The following is a 23,272-nucleotide window of genomic DNA, read 5'->3' as shown; positions in this document are numbered from 1 at the left end:
AAAAAAATCTTTTTTTTTTTTGACCTTTGTAAAATAGAGGATTGAAAAAAAAAGGTAAAAATTAAAAAGCAAAAAAATAATCTTAATTATTAGAATTATAAAAAGATTGTATTTTTAAAAACAAAATAAAATAATATCTCAATATATTTTTATTTTAAAAATATCAATTATTATTATAACAACTACAAAATAATTGCTATAACGTATTAAAATAAATTGTTTCGAATTTATCAAAAATATTATACTTAGAATTTTTTATATTAAAGAAATTATTAATTTGATCAAAATTATTAAACTTGAATTATTATAAATGGATTTCCACATTTCTAAACAAGTTTAAAAATTGTAAACTAAATTGATTAAGAGTTTTTTTAATATAAAATTGTGTTTATGTATAATATTTTTTATTATATAAATATAGTAGAGAGCTATGTTGACTATTTTATTTTAAAAAAATGTGACCTTTTAAAATGATAATCATTTTTCCCAAAAGATAAAAAATGATTAATTGTTTACGACCCTATCAAAACTTTATATTTGGATGTTTACTAAGGGGTGCATTAGATCTTCTAATCGATAATTAAGAAATTTAAAATTTGAATCTTAATTTTGACACATTATTAAGGATTTTTCTATCGTAAAAGTGGGTCTAAGAATATTAATTATTTTAATAAGTCTTCATTAATATTTTTTAAATTTCTGCCAGTAAACAATTTTAATGGAACTGAACTAATCATCTTTACAAATAGTATTTTTTGTTTAAATCTCATTACCATGTATGGGGTATTTTTTTTGAATGAGATAAAATATTTAGGACGATAGTTGTTGGAGTATGTAAGAGTAGATACTTTAAAAAAATCCTAATTGATTTGGAACTATGTGGATCTTTGAAAATTGTTGTCTGACGGCCTCTACAACCTCATCTCACTCACAAAAACCCTTGTCTCATCTTTAATGCAACTGAGAACTTTTTGATGGAATTATAATTCAAATTTACCGTACAAAATAATAAATTATACCTTGTTACGGTCAAATTTGAAGGAGGAACAAAACATTGGATGGAGGAAGTTGTCTTTTGTCGTATGTGAGAAGGTTACGATCATGAATACACTTCTCGATGATTCCATAAGTCAAATCTCACATCTTCGAATGTTCTTCTTCCTTTCGTTCTTCCACACCCATCTCGTGAACCACCTTTGGATGCCCCCTTTATAATGAGAATTATCCCAAGGGTAAAAGGGACTTGTTTCCCTTAAGAAAGTGGGCAACGTGGGCAAGCCCATGCTCCCATTTCCTACATCTCTCACTCGTCCAAGATAAGTCACTAACACTAATTCACCCAAGTAAGTCACTAAGACTAGTTAGTCACAAAGACTAAATAAGTCACATACACTATATAAAAGTTTAGTCACAAAGACCATATCAGAACATCCAATCCATACTTAGAGAAAATGGTTCGTGCGACAGCAGACATACTGAGTGATAGATGCTAAGAAGATTGTTACACTTTACATAGTCGATCTTTGAGCAATCAATGCTAACAAAGTCGTTACACTTTATTTAGTCGTTCTTCAAAATAAATCAGAAACATTCTCATAATAGCACATAACCTTTCTGTCATGGTGGCACATAGCTTTTATCCAAGATACATCCAATCTCCTAGTGGCACACAACCATTATCTTGGAGATATTCATGTCTTGTTATTTACCCAGACTAAATAATTTTCATTTACAATATAAACATCTTTAATACCTTATAATGACTATTATATCAAGAGCATGTTCCATATTCAATATTCACAATCATTTCTATACATAACAGAAATAGGTTGACTAGTGAATAATATCAAAAGATGTAAATCTATTCAATATTCCTTTTTAGCTAAATCTATTCATTCTAATCAGTCGCTTTCCTAGTTATATTCCATAAACTGAATCATCCATAGTCAAGTAAATAGCTAAATAGTCACTAAGGGCAAAACTAAGATTAACTTATAATCTCAAAGATCTCACATAGTAGAAAAACAGGGATCCATTCTCCTACTATCTTTATTGTCGCAATAACACATATGGTATAAATCACATGCTACGATATTATTCTCTTTACTAAAAAGAGCACATGTTTTCCTCAAATTTAATATCGTATAGATTTTGATCTAGACATACCTAATGTCTAATCCTAAATTCAACATATGAATTCTAATCTGGCTTTCAACAAGTTCAGTAAATGGTGGGTTCATTTACTTCGATCATTATTAACACATAAATGATCTCAACTTGACACAGTTATTAAGGCAACCTTAACTTATGGATCTGTCTTTGTTCACAGCTATATAAGATATCACATAAGCAACAGTCTTACCTCTATTTGTACTCAACAAACAGAGATGATTGTCCATGTGAGTAGACCAATCTCAACCTGCCAACATACTCATCGAGATCTTATATGAATATAACGAAATCATATACACTGAATAAATTATGACAAATTATACAATCAAATCACAATATTTGATTGTACTTATAATGTTGTTACATTCTAGGAACTCCTTGATAGGACCTTTGCGTATGGCTAGAGGGGGGGTGAATAGTCTTTCTTCGATTTTTCACCTATAACTTGTTAGTGAAAGCAAATAGAGAGAAATGAAAGACAAGAAAAACAAGAAAACAATGCTAACTCCTTGGTTTACTTGGTCTCCACCTCCTTGAGGTGACTAATCCAAAGCACACACCCACACGATCAAGCTCCAATATGAACTTCTCTTTCTCGTTATCACAAATGAAGGTGGAGAAATCTTTACAAGGTTGCCTCTTCCTCTTACAAGATAAGATCTAGGCTTAGGAGGAAGAGACTCAAAATCTTTTGCTTTGAAATCACTTGGAGAGCTCTCTTTTTTGCTTAGCACAATAAGTATTCAAGTGTGTATTTTGCTACAGTACATCTCCCCTTTTTATTCGTCTTCAAAAGTAGTCGTTTCTCACGTGATCGTCGTCGTCGATCGATTGAGCACATCTCCAATCGATTCCAATATAGTCGTTGAGCGTCGTTACGATCGATTGGGTCAACACTGGATCGATTCAACCGCATATTTCTTAGGTACAGAAGTGGATTCAATCGATCGGTCGATCGATTGGTTACCTCCAATTGATCGGTTGATCAATTGATTACCTCCAATCGATCGGCTGATCGATTCAAAATCGCACTGCTCCTTCGTGCAGAAACCTTGTGAATTGATCGACTGGTTATCTCCAATCAATCGGCTAATCAATCCAGGTTCGCACTGTGTTCTTGCGCAAAAAGCATGTGAATCGATCAGCCGATCGATTGGATTCCTCCAATCGATCGGTTGATCGATCTAAGTTCCCTCTGTGCTCTCGCGCAGAGGACATCAATCGATCGGTCGATCGATTGGTTTCCTCCAATCGATCGGCTGATCGATTCAGCAATATTCTGTTCCATAGTTATACGCCTCAATCGATTTACCAATCGATTACTTGTTGGTTTCCCAACTAATACCTCGTGCCAGATGAATGTATCCCTGGACTTTCTTGCCAAGACTCCGGTCCTCGACCTTCTTGGACTTCTCTTGCCTTACACTCGATCTTCTGACCTGCAAGGACTTTTCCTGCCAAGACTTCGATCGGTACTCGACCTTCTTGGACTTCTTCCTGCAAAACTTGTAGCACACGTTAGATCCAAACATATTAACCTAAACTTAAATAGTTGTCAACACATTGAAAACATCCAGGGCATGATTGCACCAACACTCCTAAAGACTTTACATGTTATTTAAACAACTCTTTAGTCATTGGCTTAATAAAAAGATCTACAAGCATAGCACATGTAGGGATATACTCAAGAATTACTTTTCTTTTAGCCATAATATCACTCATAAAGTTATATTTTATAGTTATATGTTTACCTTTGCTGTGATATTTGGAATCCTTGGAAAAAGCTATTGCACCTTGACTATGACAGTAGGCAGTTACTGAACTTCCACTGTCCTTAGCAATCTTCAGATGCTTCAGGAACCTTCTCAACCAGATTGCTTCTTGCATAGTCGCTGAATATGTGGTCGTTGAATATACCACATATTCAGCTTCTAAAGTTGACAAAGCTATACAAGCTTGTTTCTTATTGTTCCATAAGATAGCGCCACCATTCAGTAAGAACGCATAATATGATGTGGATTTCCTATCATCCAGGTCTCTAGCCCAATCTACATCTGAATAACCTTTCAGACTCATATCTGATTCTTGAAAATAGAGACAATAATTTGTTGTCACCTTCAGATATCTGAATATCCTTTTTACCGCCTTCCAATGTCTCAGTCCTGGATTTGATTGGAAGTGACTGACTAAGCCAACATCATAGCTGATATCAAGATGTGTACACAACATAGTATATATTAAACTACCAATAGCAATGATATATGATTTTTTTATTCATTTTAGCTATTTTCTTTGGAGTTTTGGGGCACATACTCTTGCTCAAAATAATATCATTCACAATAGGTGTATGCTTTATGTTGTAATTAGACATGCTGAAATGATATAACATCTTATTTATATAAGACTCTTGTGATAGACCCAAAAGTCTTTTAGGACAATCTCTAATGATCTTTTCACCCCTAAGATGTATTCAGCTTCTCCCATATCCGTTGTATCAAATTGTGATGACAGTCACTTCTTAACTTCATTCACATATCCAATGTCATTTCCAACTATCAGCAATATCATCAACATATAATGATAAAATGACATACTTTCCTTTTTTCCTTTTCAGGAAAACACAATGATCCTCATTGATCATCTCAAAACCATAAGATAAAACAACTTCGTTAAATTTTATGTTCCATTGTCTTAACACTTGTTTTAGCCCATATATAGACTTTTTAAGTCTAGATACTTTCTCCTCGTGGCCTCCATCAATGAAACCTTCTATCTGAATCATATAGATTTTCTCGTCAAGCTCACCGTTAAGGAAAGTGATTTTTATATTCACTTAATATAATTCTAAGTCATAATGTGTCACAAAGGTCAAAATAACTCGTATTGATATAAATTTTACTACGGGAGAAAATGTCTCTTCAAAATCGATATCCTCAATTTGGGTATATCCTTTTGCAACTAAACGAGTTTTATATCTGTTAATCGATTCATTAGCTTTCCTCTTTATTTTGAGAATCCACTTATTCCCAATAGCCTTTCGACTCGGTGAAAGATCGACTAAGTTCCAAATATGATTTTAAATCATAGACTCCATCTCTTCAACCATTGCAGCTTTCCATTTTTCTCTAACTTTATATCCCAATGCTTCCTCAATAGATCGAGGTTCATCATAGTCAACTGGAAGAGTTATCAATGCCTCATTCTTAATATCAAACCTCTTCTTAGGTTTGATCTTACAAACATTTCTTCGTAAGTTGGGATATTGAGAAGTCAACTCATGACTTGACGTATTACTCCCACTTGGTTGGCTAGACTCAGGAATCCCTTTTGACACTTCTCTTGTTGATAATATCTCATCCTCCTCAAAGAGAAGAACTCTTTTATCAACATTACTTTTGGTTGGAAACTCTGTTTCGAGAAAAGTCACATCTCTTGAATCTATTTCAGAGATGTTCCATCTAATTGCTCACATATGAAAACATAACCTTTGGAGGTTTCATGGTATCTGATAAAGATACATTTCTTATCCCTATATCTCAGTTTTCTATACTTGTGAGAACTATCATGAACATAAGTAACTAACTCCCAGGGTCTCAGATTATTTAAATTTAGTTTTTTGCCTGTCCAATGTTCATATGGGGTAGATAGAACTGATTTTAAAGGCACTTTGTTAAGTATATAGGCGGCAGTTAATAATGCATCTCCCCAATAGGAGATGAGTAAATTAGCTTGTGCCATCATAGACCTAACCATTTCAAGAAGAGTCATATTTCTTCTTTCAGCTATCCCATTTTACTGTGGAGCTCCAGGGATTGTCAGGTGTCTAATAATCCCTCTATCATTACATATTATCTTGAACATATCAGATAAATATTCTCCTCCATAGTCAGTGCGTAAAGTCTTAACTTTACATTCTGTTTGATTCTCAACTTCGTTCACATAACGAATAAAGTAATCTAATGCTTCAGATTTATGAGAAATCAAATACATATGACTGAAACGAGAGAAATCATCAATAAATATAATGAAATAGGAAGCTCCATGTCTAGCCTTCATATTCATAGGACCACAAATATTCGAATGAATTAACTGCAATGGTGATTCAGCTCTAATAGCCTTACCAAATGATTTCTTAGTTGCTTTTCCAGCAAGATAATGCTTATATATAGACAAGTAAATCTTAGCCTAAGTTTCCAATAGACACTCTCTAGCCAACCGATTCATGCGTTCTTGTCCTATGTGTCATAATCTAGCATGTCAAACCTCATCAATTATACTTGCATTACTAGTTAAAGCAATGTTTGAAAAATAACCTTCAATTGCATAATTTACATCTAGTTCTACATCAAGAACCATAAAACCATTTGTTAAAAATCATGTCTAATTAACACTGAGTTAATCTTAAGTTCAACGCACCGACTGTAAAAATTAATATAATACCCTAAATCAAGAAGACACGTAACAGAAACAAGATTTCGTTAAATTTCATGAGCATACAAGACATCATGTAGAAACAAAACACTACCACCACGAAATTTGAGTTTGTAAGTGCCGACTCATTTGACTTCAACTCTTGCATTGTTTCCTACATAGATTCATTTGTTGCCAGCTGGTACTCGACGATACTCTACAAATGTAACTCGCTCCTGACCTACATGGTTGGTTGCTCCCGAATCTATAATCCATAAAGGATAAGAATCAGTTAACAACACTGAGTTAGCATCAAAATGCTCAGGAAAAGAAAACACATTTAGATTTACCTTTTTCGGCTCAGTGTACTCCCGAGCGAAGTGACCCTTCTTGCCGCAGTTAAAGCAAGTCAACTTGCTTTTGGGTATCTTTCCAGTCTTATATTCTATCTTCTTGATTGGGCCTTGTCCCACAGTAGTAGTTTCTTTCTTCTTTTCCTTCCCTTTCTTGAACCATTTATTTTTCATAGATCTAGATGATCAAACAGAACCGACAGCCACATAGGCTAGTTTAAAAAACCTTGCGGATTCAACTCTCTCCGCCTCCAATTCTACATGGCGTGAGACATCAATGAAAGTCTTGATACTCTCACTATGAGTCAAGATCTGCCTCATGGTCTCCCAAGAATCTGGAAGGGAATGAATAACTGCTTGAACATGTTGTTCATCGGTCAACTCATGACCAGCAATTTTAAGCTCCCGAATCATGTTTGACATCTCCCTGAGGTGTTGAACCATTGAAACATTCGGACGCTTCTTGTAGCTGTTAAATTTAATCGTTAGCTGTCGAAGCTTGCTCGGACTCACTCCACTGTATTTTTCTTTAAGGGCTACCAGACTGCATGAGTTGAAAGATATGACTCATACTCAAAAGATAGGTTATATACCATTAAACTAATCAATATGTCCTTTGTAGTGGAGTCTTTTTCTTCCATATCTTATAAACATCAAGATCTCGTTTGTTCTGTGCAATGAGACCATTTACAGGTTCTACCATAACCTGATTTACAACCTCTAATACTTCTTGCTCCTCAAGTACATAATGTATCCTGAGGTGTCAGATCTTATAGTTATTCTTATTATGTTTTTCACTCTTGTTGAGTTCAACTATAATATTTTTTGTTGTAATAATCTATTATAAATAAACATATTATTTAGTATTCAGTGTAAATCATATACATGCATGCAATTTATGATTGACTCAATATTAATTTGAATTGGTTTACAAAATCAAGTGATAACTATGTTTTCACTCATCATTCGTATGATCAATCAAATTAATATTGATCAATTCTATTACACACATCCCAATAAATGAATTAATCATTTATTATATCATGATTTCTTTAATAAAATGAACTAATCATTTATCATGCATTATGTAGAGTAAACAGCATAAATTAAACATATGAATGAACATATCATTAACATAAAAATACAGCATATTGTTAACATATAGCAAACTGACATGAACTAAATGGACTAATATTGTTCATACATAATGACAATTGATCCGGCGGTTAGAGCAAGGGACCCTCATTCTGAGAGGTCATTGTCGCGTGGGAGTCAAAGGGCCAGATAGCCGACCGGCGAGGGCCAGGTGGCCGACCGGAGAGGGATGGGTCGGCCTCCCGGCAGGCCGACCAGTGAGTAACCGATGGCAAGAGGTGCTCTGACAGAAGTCGGGGTTCCGGCGCTCAATTGAACAATAGCGAAGAGCCGAGCGGACGTCATGATCGTCCAAGGGCAACACAACATACTGCTAGTAGTCCCTACATAACATCTTACCGAAGATCTCCCCAGCATGCCAGCCGGGCGGACGCACCGTCCCATCGGCCGGACGGAAGACCCGCCCCGCCGGCCGGACGGATGCCCCGGCCTGTGGCCGGTAGAGGAGGACCAGAAAATCTTATGACAGCTGTCAAATCCTAGGGTTAGGCCATACTCCAAGTCTGACAACGAGGTGTTCTGTTGTCCCATCGAGGACGTGCTTGGACTGTAGCAGTATGGCGTCAAGTAAGCTTTCTGACAGACACATACCGAGGTATGGGCTGCAGACACGTATGCGCCTCGATGGACGTGCAGGAGCTCTTTCACCGCTCTATATAAAGAGCCTCATACTTCGCCGGAGGGATGCATTTTTGGACACCTTTGGAGCCACCTTTTTCATCTGCTTGCCTGACTTGAGCGTCGGAGAGTCGCCGCCGGGAACCCCTTCCCGGCCCGACTTCTGTGCAGGTTCGCCGGAGTTTCGTGCAACCAGTCGAAGATCCACGTCAGCCACCGGAGAGTGCCACGTGCCCAGCATCCGTTGATTCAGCATTCGGACAGAATCAAATTGGCGCCGTCTGTGGGAACGCTCCTGCATCCGAGCGGAAGCAATGGACGAGACTGGACGACAACACACGGTGACGCTCTCCAAGGAGGAACTCGACGCTCTGGTCGAGTTGAGGGCCACCAAGCTTGTGGAGCAAAAACATAAAACATTAGCCGAGCGGCCGGAGCAGCAAGCAACGTCTGCGTCTGGTGGCCGAGCGGAGGCACCGCAGGCCACCGTTGCATTTCATCGGGCCCTGTTCCGAACCCCCGAAGCCGCAGCAACTAATAGAGATCGGGGATCTTCTTCTGATGAAAGGCCTAGACGAGAAGACAGAAAAGGGAAAGCCCCCTGAGCGGACGCATCACCCGAGCTGATCAACCGCCAATTTTTAGAGGCCATTCTAAGAGACCCTCTGCCCAAGCACTATGTGCCTCCGACGATCGGCGAGTACAATGGGACAACCGACCCGGATGATCATCTGGGTAAGTTCGATAACACAGCTACTCTCCATCAATACACAGATGGAGTAAAGTGCCGAGTTTTTCTTACCACTTTATCGGGATCGGCGCAACGGTGGTTTCGGAGGCTGCCAGACGGATCCATCACAAGCTTCAAGGACTTCCGGACGGCCTTCCTCCACCACTTCGCAAGCAGTCGACGCTATCAAAAAACCAGCGTTAGTCTGTTCGCCATCAAACAAGAAGCCCGTGAATCGCTCCGAGCTTATATCCAGCGGTTCAACAAGGTGGCAATGGATATTCCAACGGCCACCTCGGAGACCATGATGAATGCCTTCACACAAGGCCTTGTGGATGGGGATTTCTTTCGATCGCTCATTCGGAAGCCGCCCCGAGACTATGATCACATGCTACACCGGGCCAACGAATACATCAACGTGGAGGAAGCGCAGGCGGTCAGGAAAAAAGAAACTCCAACCGAACAGGCTCCCATTGCCGAGCGGAAGTCGCACGCTGCCCATCCACCCAAAGGACCAAGGGCCGAAGCAATCCGCTCCCCCCATGCCAGGTCTCACGTGCAAGAGGTAGCTGCCGCCCGGCCCAAGCCAAAGAATAAATGAACCCCGATGTTCTGCTCTTTCCACCGGACGGATACGCACAACACAAGGGATTGTCGAAGTCTTCCCTTTGTGGCTCATCCCGTTCCCCGGAATGGCGGCCGACGGTCTCCCTCAGTCGACAGGCGACAGAGAACTCATGAAGCCGAGCGGACGCAGGCCGACAGGCGACAACAACGGACTCCCGAGCGGCATCGCTCTCCGAGGCTAGAGAATCGCCGAATGTCAAGAGAACGGTCCCGACCATCCGCTCGGGAAGAAGAAAATAGAAGCAATACTTCCCGAGGCGAAATCAACATCATAGCTGGTGGGCCGACCGGAGGAGACTCCAACCGAGCAAGAAAGGCAAGCGTCCGGTAGCTCCAGATTCATGCAATCGGCTGCAGCAGAGAGCGGGCGAGTGGACCCGAAATCAGTTTTGGGCCTGGGGACTTGGAAGGAGTTGAAGTACCCCACAACGACGCTCTGCTCATCAAAGCGGTAATAGCCAACTACACTATTCACCGCGTTTTTATTGACACAGGAAGCTTGGTCAACATAATATTCAAGAAAGCATTCGATCAACTGCAAATTGATCGAGCCGAGTTGCTGCCCATGACAACCCCCCTTTAAGGGTTTACGGGCAATGAAGTTCAGCCGGTCGGACAGATTCGTCTGGCCATATCGCTGGGAGAAGAGCCGCTCAGGAGGACGCGAACAACAAACTTTATGGTGGTCGACTCTCCATCGTCATATAACGTCATCTTGGGACGACCGGCGCTCAGCGAGTTCCGAGCGGCCGTCTCCACCTTCCACCAGAAGATCAAGTTCCCCGTCGAAGACAAAGTCGGAGAAGTACAAGGAGATCAACTAACAGCTCGACGATGCTATGTTGAAATGGTCCGAGCAGAAGCAAATGCCGCTCAGAAGTCGCCACGGATCGAGGTGAATGCTATAACTGAAAAGCCTCCCTCTTTAGTTTACGTAGAAAAAGAGGAAGTACAGATACACCCGACCCGATCGGAGGCCACGACCTTCATCGCGTCCGATCTGGAGGCCAATCAGAAGGAGGAAGTGATCAAATGCCTACAGAGAAACCATGATGTCTTCGTCTGGTCGACACATGAGCTGTCCGGAATTTCACCAATTATAGCGCAGCATGAGCTCCATGTCCGACCGGACGCTCGGCCAGTAAAGCAGAGAAAAAGAGATTTCAGCGCCGAGCAGAACGCCATCATCCGGGCAGAGGTGGAGAAGCTTCTGGAAGCAGGCCATATACGCGAGGTACAGTTCCCCAGCTGGCTGGCGAACGTAGTATTAGTCTCCAAGCCGGGCAACAAGTGGAGAGTATGCATAGACTTTCGAGATCTCAACAAAGCTTGCCTGAAAGACTTTTATCCTCTGCCCCGGATAGATCAGCTGGTGGACTCTACGGCCGGCTGCGAATTAATCTGTATGCTCGACGCTTACCAAGGCTATCACCAAGTGCCGCTCACCCGCGAAGATCAAGAAAAAGTCAGCTTCGTGACGGCCGACGACACCTATTGCTATAATGTGATGCCGTTCGGATTGAAGAATGCGGGAGCCACATATCAGCGCCTGGTGAATAAAGTATTCAAAGAGCAGATCGGGCGAAATCTGGAAGTGTACGTGGACGACATTCTCATCAAGTCCGTCCGAGCGGCCGATCTCCTCAAAGACATGGAGGAGACCTTCCGAACGCTACGCAAATATGGAGTCAAGCTCAATCCCCAGAAGTGTCTGTTTGGAGCAAAAGGAGGGCGCTTCTTGGGGTACATAGTGACCGAGCGAGGCATCGAAGCAAATCCCAGCAAGGTCAAGGCTCTACAAGACATGTCGCCTCCAAGAAATACAAGGGAAGTGCAGCGTTTGACCGGTCGAATAACCGCTCTGTCCAGATTCATCTCCAAAACTGCCGACCGGAGCCTTCCTTTTTTCAAAATCTTGCGCAAGGCCAATAAGTTTCATTGGGACGAAGAATGTGATCGGGCGTTCGAAGATTTGAAGGCATATCTGAGCTCTCTCCCGGTATTAGCCAAGCCGACCGCGGGTGAGCCACTTTATATGTACTTGTCTTCAACAGAGCAAGCAATTGGCTCGGCACTAGTGAGGGCGAGCGGAGAAGAGCCTGTGTATTTCCTTAGTCATATATTAAAAGATGCTGAATCTCGCTACACTGGGCTCGAGAAGCTGGCTTTCGCTCTGGTCCTCGCCGCTCGGCGCCTTCGTCCATACTTTCTGGCGCATACCATCATTGTTAAAACCAATAGCCCGCTCGGACGTGTATTACTAAATCCAGAAGCGTCCGGGCGGCTCATCAAATGGACGACGGAGTTAAGTGAATTTGACATCCAATACCAACCCCGCTCGGCAATCAAAGCGCAGTCCTTGGCAGATTTTGTGACTGAGGTTCAGAATTCAGAGCCGGAAGCTATGTGGAAAATATTTGTGGACGGATCCTCCACTCGGTTCGGAAGCGGGATTTGAATACTATTGCTCTCCCCTCAAGAAGAAAAGATGCACTTATCCGTCCGGCTAGATTATAAGGCTACGAACAACGAAGCAGAATATGAGGCCCTCATAGCCGGCTTGCAGGTAGCACGGCATGTGGGTGCCGGTCAGGTTACGCTTCATTCTGATTCCCAGTTGGCTGCTCAGCAGCTCTCTGGTACCTTCGAAATCAACAGTGCTCGGCTCAAGCTCTACGCAAAAGCCTTTGAGAAGCTTAAAGCCAATTTCAGAGAAGTCATTGTCCAGAAGATACCCCGAGCAGAAAATCATGCGGCCGATGAGTTAGCCAAGCTCGCTAGCTCAATAACGTCGATCGCCATTCAGAAGCCAATTGAACAAGTATTGTTGGTGGCGCACGTCGACCGTATGGAAGGTCTTACGTTTCCGATCGACTGGAGGACATCCATCACGGAGTTTCTGCGATCGGGCGCCACACCGTCCGATCAGAATGAAGCCCAGCTGCTAAGGAGGAGAGCCGGTCGGTTCACACTAATCGGCGATCAGCTTTACAAGAAGGCTTTCTCGCGCCCGCTATTGAAATGCGTGAGCTCGGAGGACTCGGCTTACTCCTCCAAGAAGTACATCAGGGATCATGCGGAGGACATCCGGGCGGACGATCGCTGGCTAAAAAGATCCTGTTGGCCGGGTACTTCTGGCCAACCTTGCAAGCAGACGCCGCTCGGGCCGTGTCGACATGCTTTTCGTGCCAGAAGTACCATAACTCCTACCACCGACCGGCAGAGGAAATGAAAGCATCAACAGTCTCATGCCCGTTCGATCAGTGGGGAATGGATATCGTTGGTCCATTTCCTATGACGACCGGACAGCGGAAATTTCTGCTAGTGTCGGTCGATTATTTTTCCAAGTGAGTGGAGGCCGAGCCGCTAGCTAAGATCACCGAACAGATGGTCAAGAAGTTTATATGGCAGCACATCATATGTCGGTTCGGCATCCCTCGCCGATTGATTTCCGACAACGGGCGGCAATTCACAGGAAAGTTGCTCGAAGATTGGTGCCAAAGCTATGACATCGAGCAACACTTCACGTCCGTAGCATACCCCCAAAGCAATGGTCAAGCTGAAGTAGCTAATCGGGAAATTATTCGTATTCTGCGTGCTCGGCTCGACCATTTGGGAGGAAGTTGGGTGGCTGAAGTGTCGGGCGTCTTATGGGCCATCCGAACGACTCCAAAGGAAGGGACGGGCGACGCCTTTCCACCTGGTGTATGGCGGCGAAGCGGTCATTCCTGTTGAAGTCGGCGTCGAGTCCGTCCGGATCCAGAGCTATGATGATGGCAACGCCGAACGGAGGAACATGGAGTTGGATTTGGTCGACGAGGAGCGGGCCAAGGCGTCCGTTCGGCTAATGGCGTATCGGCAGCGGATGAAGCAAAACTACAACCGCCGCGTAATCCCCAGATCATTCCAGGTCGGCGACTTTGTCTGGAAGAAAGTCAAGTCGATCGGCGACGTTGGCAAGCTGGAAGCTCCCTGGGCGGGCCCCTTCAAGGTTATCGAAAAGCTCCGCTCGGGTGCTTACTATTTGGAGGATGAAGACGGACGGCAGCTGGATCGGCCATGGAGCGCGAATCATCTCCAGCCTTATCGAGCTGGGTGAGAGGTGCGCCGATGTAACTCATTTTTGTGTATATGCTAGTCGTCTATGTCCTTGTAATGCAGGAAGCAAAAAGGGAAAAACGCATTGATCATTATCCGTCGAACGGCCTACTGCGTGAAGACCCCGTGCCGATTGGCCAGGCGTATAATTATACGAGACAAATGCTTAAAGGGAAAGACCCTGTGCCGTTCGGGTAGGGTGTACATTATTCGAAGCAAGATCAAGGTCAAAGATCCCGCGCCGCGCCATTCGAAGGCTCAAGGACGAAGACCCCAATCCGTTCGGAAGTATATAATAAAAATTAGCCTTAATAGACCGTCGAGCTCCGACGTTAAATATCGAGAGACGAGCCGGCGTCTATAAACGTCCGAGCGGAAGACCGTCGAGCTCCGACGTTAAATATCGAGAGACGAGCCGGCGTCTATAAACGTCCGAGCGGAAGACCGTCGAGCTCTGACATTAAATATCGAGAGACGAGCCGGCGTCTATAAACGTCCGAGCGGAAGACCGTCGAGCTCCGACGTTAAATATCGAGAGACAAGCCGGCGTCTATAAACGTCCGAGCGGAAGACCATCGAGCTCCGACGTTAAATATCGAGGCGCAAGCGTCTATAAACGTCCAGTGGAAGACCGCCGAGCTCCGACGTTAATATCGAGACGAGGCGGCGTCTATAAACGTCCGGCGGAAGACCGCCGAGCTCGGCGTTAAATATCGAGAGACAAGCGGCGTCTATAAACGCTCCGGCGGAAGACCGTCGAGCTCCGGCGTTAAATATCGAGAGCGAGCGGCGTCTATAAACGTCCGAGCGGAAGGCCGTCGAGCTCGGCGTTAAATATCGAGAGAGCCGGCGTCTATAAACGTCCGAGCGGAAGACCGTTGAGCTCCGGCGTTAAATATCGAGACGAGCCGGCGTCTATAAACTTCCGGCGGAAGACCGTCGAGCTCGGCGTTAAATATCGAGACAAGCGGCGTCTATAAAGCGTCCGGCGGAAGACCGCCGACTCGGCGTTAAATATCGAGAGAGCGGCGTCTATAAATCCTCCGAGCGGAAGACCGTCGAGCTCCGACGTTAAATATCGAGAGACGAGCCGGCGTCTATAAACGTCCGAGCGGAAGACCGTCGAGCTCCGACGTTAAATATCGAGAGACGAGCCGGCGTCTATAAATGTCCGAGCGGAAGACCGTCGAGCTCCAACGTTAAATATCGAGAGACGAGCCGGCGTCTATAAACGTCCGAGCGGAAGACCGTCCATGTGTTACATTTCGGCGGTAAGAGCCGACCGACGACAGAGCCTGTTCTTTAAAGCCAACATACGGCTGAGCGACTCGCTTAACAAAAATAAATGGAAAACCCCTTTAAGGTAAGGTGCAAAGCAAAAGACGGTTAATAGGAAGTAAAGAGGTGAGCATGTGAACGAATGACGCTCACGCGCCGAGCGGCTACGCAGTCGCATGGAGAAAGATGACGAAAGAAAAATTTCTTGCCAAAACAAAAGTTGCAGGAACGGAAAGATGATCTATTTACGCCAAACGCTGGGCAAACAAAAGGAATTACCACAAAAACAAGTTTTGCCGAACGGTGATACAAAAAGGTTGATAAAAAACACGCCTCACGCGTCAAAATCAAAAAGAGCGTCTGGAATGGCGCCCATCACGGCAGCCAGGTCCTCTGGGGGGATGGTCAGCTCGGCGGGAAGGTGGCCTTTAGTCTTCAAGTAATCCACCGCCGCCTTAATCGCCTCTTCGAAAGTGAGGGAAATCTTATCGGTGAATTTCTCTCCGAAGTCGTCCGAGCGGACAAATGCCCTCCTCACTTCGTCTGAGCGAGCCGACTCCCCATCCTGATACTCTTTGAGCGCGACTCGGGAAGCATTGTTGGCAGTCTGGAGATCCTTTAAATCCCCTTCGAATTTAAGTCGATCGGCCGAACGGCTCTCCTTCTCGGTGGCCAGAAGGGTATCCAGATCCTTGACGCGTTGCTCTAGCCCTCTGATCTCCACCTTCATTAGGTCCATGTCGTCGATGGCCTTGCGCTTACGAGTGGTCGCCGTCTTGATTTCTTTATCCTTTTGTTTGACCACAGCTTCAAGCCGAGTGACCTCGCTCGCCAGATCGGAAGAACGTCTCCGCTCGGCTTCCAAAAGATTTTTGCTCTTCTCCAAAGTAGCCGTAGATTGCCCTTGGTTTGCCTCCGAAAGTTTAAGTTTTCTCATTTCTTCCTCCAGCTCAGCCAATCGGTTGCTGACTGCGATCTGCTCTACCCAACTCTGCGAATAAGGGCAGTTAAGTAAAAAGCTAAAATAAGAGATATCAGTAAGCAGAAAGGTATACCCCGGTCGCCTGCTGCAGGTTACTGTCCCCTAACTAACTGGGGGACATGAGCGCGACGCGTACGGTTGCGTCCTCCCAAACTTTGGCGAGCGGACCGGTGAGGGTGATCTCTGCTGTTCGGGAACCGATGGTCGATCGGCGGCCTGTAAGTATTCCTCCGAGGGAAATCTGAGGACCGTTTTAATCACCCTCGGGCCGCTCGAGTCATCTTGAGACGCAGCAGCATGGCCAGAGGACTCGCCGATCGAGGCCGGACGATCGCCCAATCGCCTAAGACGACGTAAAGTTTGAGAGGTGGAAGGTTGCGCCTCAGCGATGGTCGGTGGCAAGTCGAGCTGAGTCGGAGTGTGCTCCGAGGAGACCGCCTCAAAAACCACATGAGCATCATCGCTCCGCTCGGGAAGCTGCTCTCCTGGTGGAGGTTGTTGAGCGGCTTGCTCTAGCCGACGGCGTTTACGAGTTACCAAAGGTACCTCGTCAGCCGATCGGCCTTCCTCCTCGGCCTGAGCAGATGTTGTGATATGGGTCGCGGCCTCGTCAGTGGAGACGCGGGCGGTCGAACTCTCGGGAGCAACTTGAGTTCCCTCGCTCCCTTCACTTGTATGGCCGGTCGGCACCAGTCCCCGTTCGGCCGCTTCCTTGTCCTTCACCGCCTCAATATGGGCGGCTTTCAGCTTGAGCTTTTCGGTTGCCTTTGCACGCCACATAACTTCAGCTGCAGAAACAAAAAATAAATCAGTTAGAACAAAAGAAAAAAGGGAGATAAGAATCGCTTACTCATGCTGTAAGGCAGATCGGCTTGGATGGGGGATAAGCCGAATATATACATCACTCCAGGAAGGAGCAACTTGTCGATATCATAACGTTGGCCGACCAGCTGGTTGGCCGCATGAAGATACGCCGGATGACTCTTGAATTTGCCAAGACCCGGTTGGTTCGGCACCGCCGTCTGCCACTTCGTTCGTAAGGCCGGCCGTTCGGGAAGACGCATAAAAAAGAAATGCTCCTTCCAATGCTTATTGGAGCTCGGCATGTTGGTAAATAGGACGAAACTCGACCGAGATTGAAATATGAAGGTCCCCCACTCGGATTGTTTTGGGTAGAAGAAGTAGTGGAAGATTTGGGGGTCCAAGGGGATATCATTCAACTTGAAAAGGACTATCACCCCGCTCAGCAACCTAATCAAGTTCGGGACTAATTGGCCGAGCGGGAGTCGAAAGTGGTTGCATATTTGGATGATGAACGGATGTGGAGGAAAGCACAGCCCGGCCAAAAATTGATCGCGGAAGAAGCAAATGGTGTCGGGCGGCGGATCATTAGGCCGATCGGAAGGGGTGGCTACAACTATTTCATGGGCGGACGGAATTTCATAAGTTCGAGTAAGACGCAGTGCGTCTTCTTCATCGAACCGGCTCTCCATAGTCGTATACCAGAGACCAGGAGCGCCGACTGTAGGCGTAGAAGTACTCGCCATGGTCGGAACAGAAGAGATATTGACAGAAAAACTAAAGAAAATGCCGACAGAATGAAAAAGAAAGCAATGCAGGAGGTGGGGAGTTGAAAAGGAAGGCTTACGGGTGTTAGAAAGATCGAGGAAAGGAAGAAGATGATGAGCGCACCAAACAGGCAGGGAAGGAGGATCACCGGAGCAGAGAGAGCAGCGTGAAGGCGAAGTCGATGAAACAAGAAGGCGGCAGAGAGAATTGGCCGCGAGATTTATAACGATAGCGTCGAACGGCCGTGGTCGTCCGATTCAGGTCACAAGGAACGAGGTCATCATCCAGCCATTCATTTCAAACGGCGGATGTCCCATCGGAGGTGACGCCACCGCCATACGCTGACAAGAGCAGGATGGCCACGCGTCAGCCGGGCACAGGTCGCATTTAATGAGCGCACCTTACCGTGCGCAGCGCACGTGATTGGCAGTAAGGGAAAGGATTTGATAGGGATTTCATAGGAATACAAGGCACGAGCCAGACACCACCAACCGGATGAGCACCTCTATGCCTCACCGACCGGACTAGTGCAGGGGCCGTTATCCAGTCAGATCGGCAGTCCAGTCAGTCGGACTTTGCCTCCTTCGACTAGACTTGAGGGGGAGGCAAGTGATCTGGCGGTTAGAGCAAGGGACCCCCATTCTGAGAGGTCATTGTCGCGTGGGAGTCAAAGGGCCAGATAGCCGACCGGAGAGGGTCAGGTGGCCGACCGGAGAGGGATGGGTCGGCCTCCCGGCAGGCCGACCAGTGAGTAACCGATGGCAAGAGGTGCTCTGACAGAAGTCGGGGTTCCGGCGCTCAATTGAACAATAGCGAAGAGCCGAGCGGACGTCATGATCGTCCAAGGGCAACACAACATACTGCTAGTAGTCCCTACATAACATCTTACCAAAGATCTCCCCAGCATGCCAGCCGGGCGGACGCACCGTCCCATCGGCCGGACGGAAGACCCACCCCGCCGGCCGGACGGATGCCCCGGCCTGTGGCCGGTAGAGGAGGACCAGAAAATCTTATGACAGCTGTCAAATCCTAGGGTTAGGCCATACTCCAAGTCTGACAACGAGGTGTTCTGTTGTCCCATCGAGGACGTGCTTGGACTGTAGCAGTATGGCGTCAAGTAAGCTTTCTGACAGACACATACCGAGGTATGGGCTGCAGACACGTATGCGCCTCGGTGGACGTGCAGGAGCTCTTTCACCGCTCTATATAAAGAGCCTCATACTTCGCCGGAGGGATGCATTTTTGGACACCTTTGGAGCCACCTTTTTCATCTGCTTGCCTGACTTGAGCGTCGGAGAGTCGCCGCCGGGAACCCCTTCCCGGCCCGACTTCTGTGCAGGTTCGCCGGAGTTTCGTGCAACCAGTCGAAGATCCACATCAGCCACCGGAGAGTGCCACGTGCCCAGCGTCCGTTGATTCAGCATTCGGACAGGATCAACAATAATAATAACAAAACTCTAATAAACTAGATAGGTTAACTGTTGGAGCAATTCCAATGGTCCGTGTGACCATGTGTTTTGGTGTTTGGGCAAAGAGTTTAAGTTAGGTTTATCCTTGTTATTTGATATGTGTATGTGAGTGTGTAAGTTTGTAGGATACACATATGGCTCAGCTTGATGGCTTCAGGTCCGGTGAAGGATGGAGCATCCGAGGGACCGTTGACAAGACAACAAGGACAAGGGCCAAGGGAAGCGACTTCGAGGCATACGCGAAGGATGATATTGGAGACGAACCGTGAGCTTGGATACATTCGAGGGACGAGAGCCAAAGGAAGTAGACTTGAAGGCAAGAGGTCAAGGCTGCAAAGAAGAGTCAAGTGAGTCGTGAGGGTATGAGTGCCTGAGAGATTGTACTCAAAGAAAAATCTCGGGGGGACTGCAGCAGTCAACGGGGGAACTGTATTAGTCAACGGGGGCACTGTAGCAGTTAACGACATTGTATCAGTTACTGTAGCAATCGACTGGTGCACTGTAACAGTCGACTGGTGTACTGTAGCAGTCGATTGGTAGAGAGCCGTTGGGCTGACACCAGTCGACTGGTATAAAGACCAGTCGACCGGTAACGGTAAAACAGCAAGGTTGTTTTCTTCCAAGCTCTATAAGGAGCTTGGGATGGCCGGACAAGGTGACGAAATTAGACTTGGTTAAAGCCTAATTAGTAGTCACAAGAGTTCTCAAGTGCTTGTATAATCTAAGAGGTCTTGGTGAGTTTGTGGTGAGGTTTCTCCGCCCACAAGGAGCGACTTGAGATAGCTGGAGTTTGCCGGGGGCTAATCCACCGACGGATTGAGGGATCACCCACCTTATGGGCAGCCGTGAAGTAGGAGCAAGTTATCTCCGAACCACGTTACATTGACGTGTATTGGTTTACATTTCTTTCTTGTTTATGTTTGTATTCGTATTTGTATTTGTATTTGTTATTGTATTTCCACTTGCGCGCTAACAAATAAGTAGGAAATAATCGATTTGGGGGTGTCGTCTATCCAACCCCTCCTTCTAGCCGTCCACCGATCCCCTACATTAACACCACTCCCGCTAGGACAGACACTAGTACAGTGGTCAACATTATCCCTTTCAATCTATACTCATTTGGGGTAATCACAGATGGGACAACTTCAGAATTCTCTATCGGATCCTCTTTTGGATCTTCCTTGATCATTTCCGGGTCCTCTTCGAACTCTTGAGGATTCTCTTTAGCCATATAATGAAGCAGTTCCTTACATAATTCTGAATATATGATACACCCTTCATGACACCCCCAAACATAGTCTGCCATCACCTTAGGATACTCTGGCAATGAGCGCATCAAATCCCAAATCCTATAACTGTCCAGGACTAGAAACTCTTCTCGCTCAAGTTTCCAAAATAGCTCATCAAGCCGTCCAACGTGTCCGTCGACTCCATAAGCATAGTTATACTCTATCTCCTGAATTTTCTCCCTTAGCTGGTTTCGCTGCACTTCGCGATGAGACAATGTGGTAATCATCCGTGTCATTTGAAAAATTAAAATTAAATAAATCAATACAAAACCGACTTAATTCAATTTATACAGGCATAAAACCAACATAATAAATCAAGAAAAATAAATCTTCTTGATTTTTAGGAATCTAAGTTGACTGACTCATTGGACTGGTGTCTAAGTTGACTGATCCATTGGACTAGATGATTGGGAATTCAAATCCCGAGTTTGGTCCATTGTCCTCAATTAGAACAAATCTAATTTGACAAGGATCTGCCGTACCTATATTATGTTATTATTTAATCTAAGTTCATTTCAACTAATTTCAAATTTATTGATCAAACTCAAGTCCATTTGATCAAACCAATACTCATCGGTTTAACACTACAAGAATTTTTGCATTCAACAACACCCAATAGACAACGCTTTTTAATAAAAACGTTGTCGTTCTTTGTTTTACAACGCTTTTAGTGAAAAGCGTTGTCTATGGTATTTACTTTTTACTAAAGACAACGGTTTTTAATGAAGTGTTGTCTTTAGTGTTGTTGTTTATGGTCAAAGACAACATTTTTTTAAAAAACGTTTTTTAAAGTGTTGTGTATGTTTCCCCTAAACTCACTTAAAATAAATTCGCAGCCCTCGCTTTGCTAAACTCTAAACCCTCAACGCGCGCGCGCCTTCTCCTCACCACTCCTCTCCACGAATGCCTTCTCCTCTCCACGAGTGCCTTCTCCTCTCCTTCTCCTCTCCACGAGCGCCTTCTCCTCTCCACTCCTCTCCACGAGCGCCTTCTCCTCTCCACGAGCGCCTTCTCCTCTCCTTGCCGCGTGATCTCCTCTGAACCCTAATCTCGACCCAAACTCCTCACGCAAAACTCCTCACGCCGGCCCAACTCCTCCAAGTCAAGATCCCTAATCTCGCATTTCCCCATCTCCTCAATCAAAGTCAGCTTACCCTTCCTAATCTTCTCACGGCTCCTCAACTCCTCTGAACCCTTCGATCTTAGTTCCTTCCTCGCAGAGCAGATTCGAGAGTAGGAGGAACGGAAGAAAGAAAGGTAAAATTTCTTCCATCCCTCTAGAATAAGATTTTGTTTATTTTTGATTATTTTCCGAACTAGCCATTTTGCCGGATTCATACTGCATCAATTTTCCCCCTCCCCTGATTGTATTTTCTCATGATTTAATCTGGAATTTTTAAACGTTTAGCTATAGACTTTGGCAGTAGGTATTAATCCTTAAAAATAGCATGAAGCATATAACATGCTATCCTTTTTTCTCAAATTCAGTGTGAAGTTGTTGGCCAAGTTGCAGATATTATTCACATTCCAGCCTTTCTTTGTCGTCAGGTATAATGTGCAGCTTGAAATTAATCAATCTCTAGTGTTATTCTACTATTATTTTTATTGTGTACCCTTAATGCGCAGAGAATATCTCTCATTTTTATTGTATCTAAAACTTGTGTTCTGCATTATCTCATCTTAATTCTGGGCAGTGACTTGTGCCTACTCAGTTTGTTGAATTTATATCAACTACTATTGTTATATTTATGTCACTTGCCTTCTAAGAGCTTAATGGCTTAAGTATGATTTAATACATCATGCACTATTGCATTGAGTTGCTTATGTTGATGTCCCTTTGAGGAAGTTGCAGATTCTCAAGTGCTAAAGAAACAAAGTTGCTTATTATAAGTTATAATTCAAGCATTTTCCTGGAATGGTTTCATTTTTCAACTAAAGGTTAACATGTTTCAATAGAGAATATGTTTTGGTGAATGCTCCAATATTATATGACTCTACAATTTATACCAAGGCAAAAGTACCTAACTACCTATACGTAGACTCTAACAAACATGTACATATGGATAATATAGATAACTAGGTTATCTCCCCAAGTGAGAAATTTGCTATTGGGATTGCATTTTGATGAGAAACCTGTATGGTCAAAAATTTTCAGGTAGAAATACAATTTTGATTAATTGTTTAAATATTTTGTTATAGTTTCACACTATTGTTTGTGTTAATATTTTTAGGTATTAGCTCATTGTTGATTGATTAGTTATAAAGAATGGACAAAGATTGGATGTCAAAGGATAGACTATCACGTGAATATGAGAATGGAGTTGAGTCTTTCTTGCAATTTGCAATGGAAAACACTAATGATCCGAATATGGGAATATCTTGCCCATGTGCAAAATGTGGCAATCTAAAGAAGAAAAATATACAAACTATCAGGGCACATCTGTATTGTAACGGTATAGATATGACATATCATACATGGATATGGCACGGCGAAAGATCTACGATAGGGATTTCACAAAATG

This window comes from Zingiber officinale, chromosome 2B (genome assembly GCF_018446385.1).
Source record: "Zingiber officinale cultivar Zhangliang chromosome 2B, Zo_v1.1, whole genome shotgun sequence".
In the NCBI taxonomy this organism is placed as follows: domain Eukaryota; kingdom Viridiplantae; phylum Streptophyta; class Magnoliopsida; order Zingiberales; family Zingiberaceae; genus Zingiber; species Zingiber officinale.
This window is presented reverse-complemented; position numbering follows the sequence as displayed.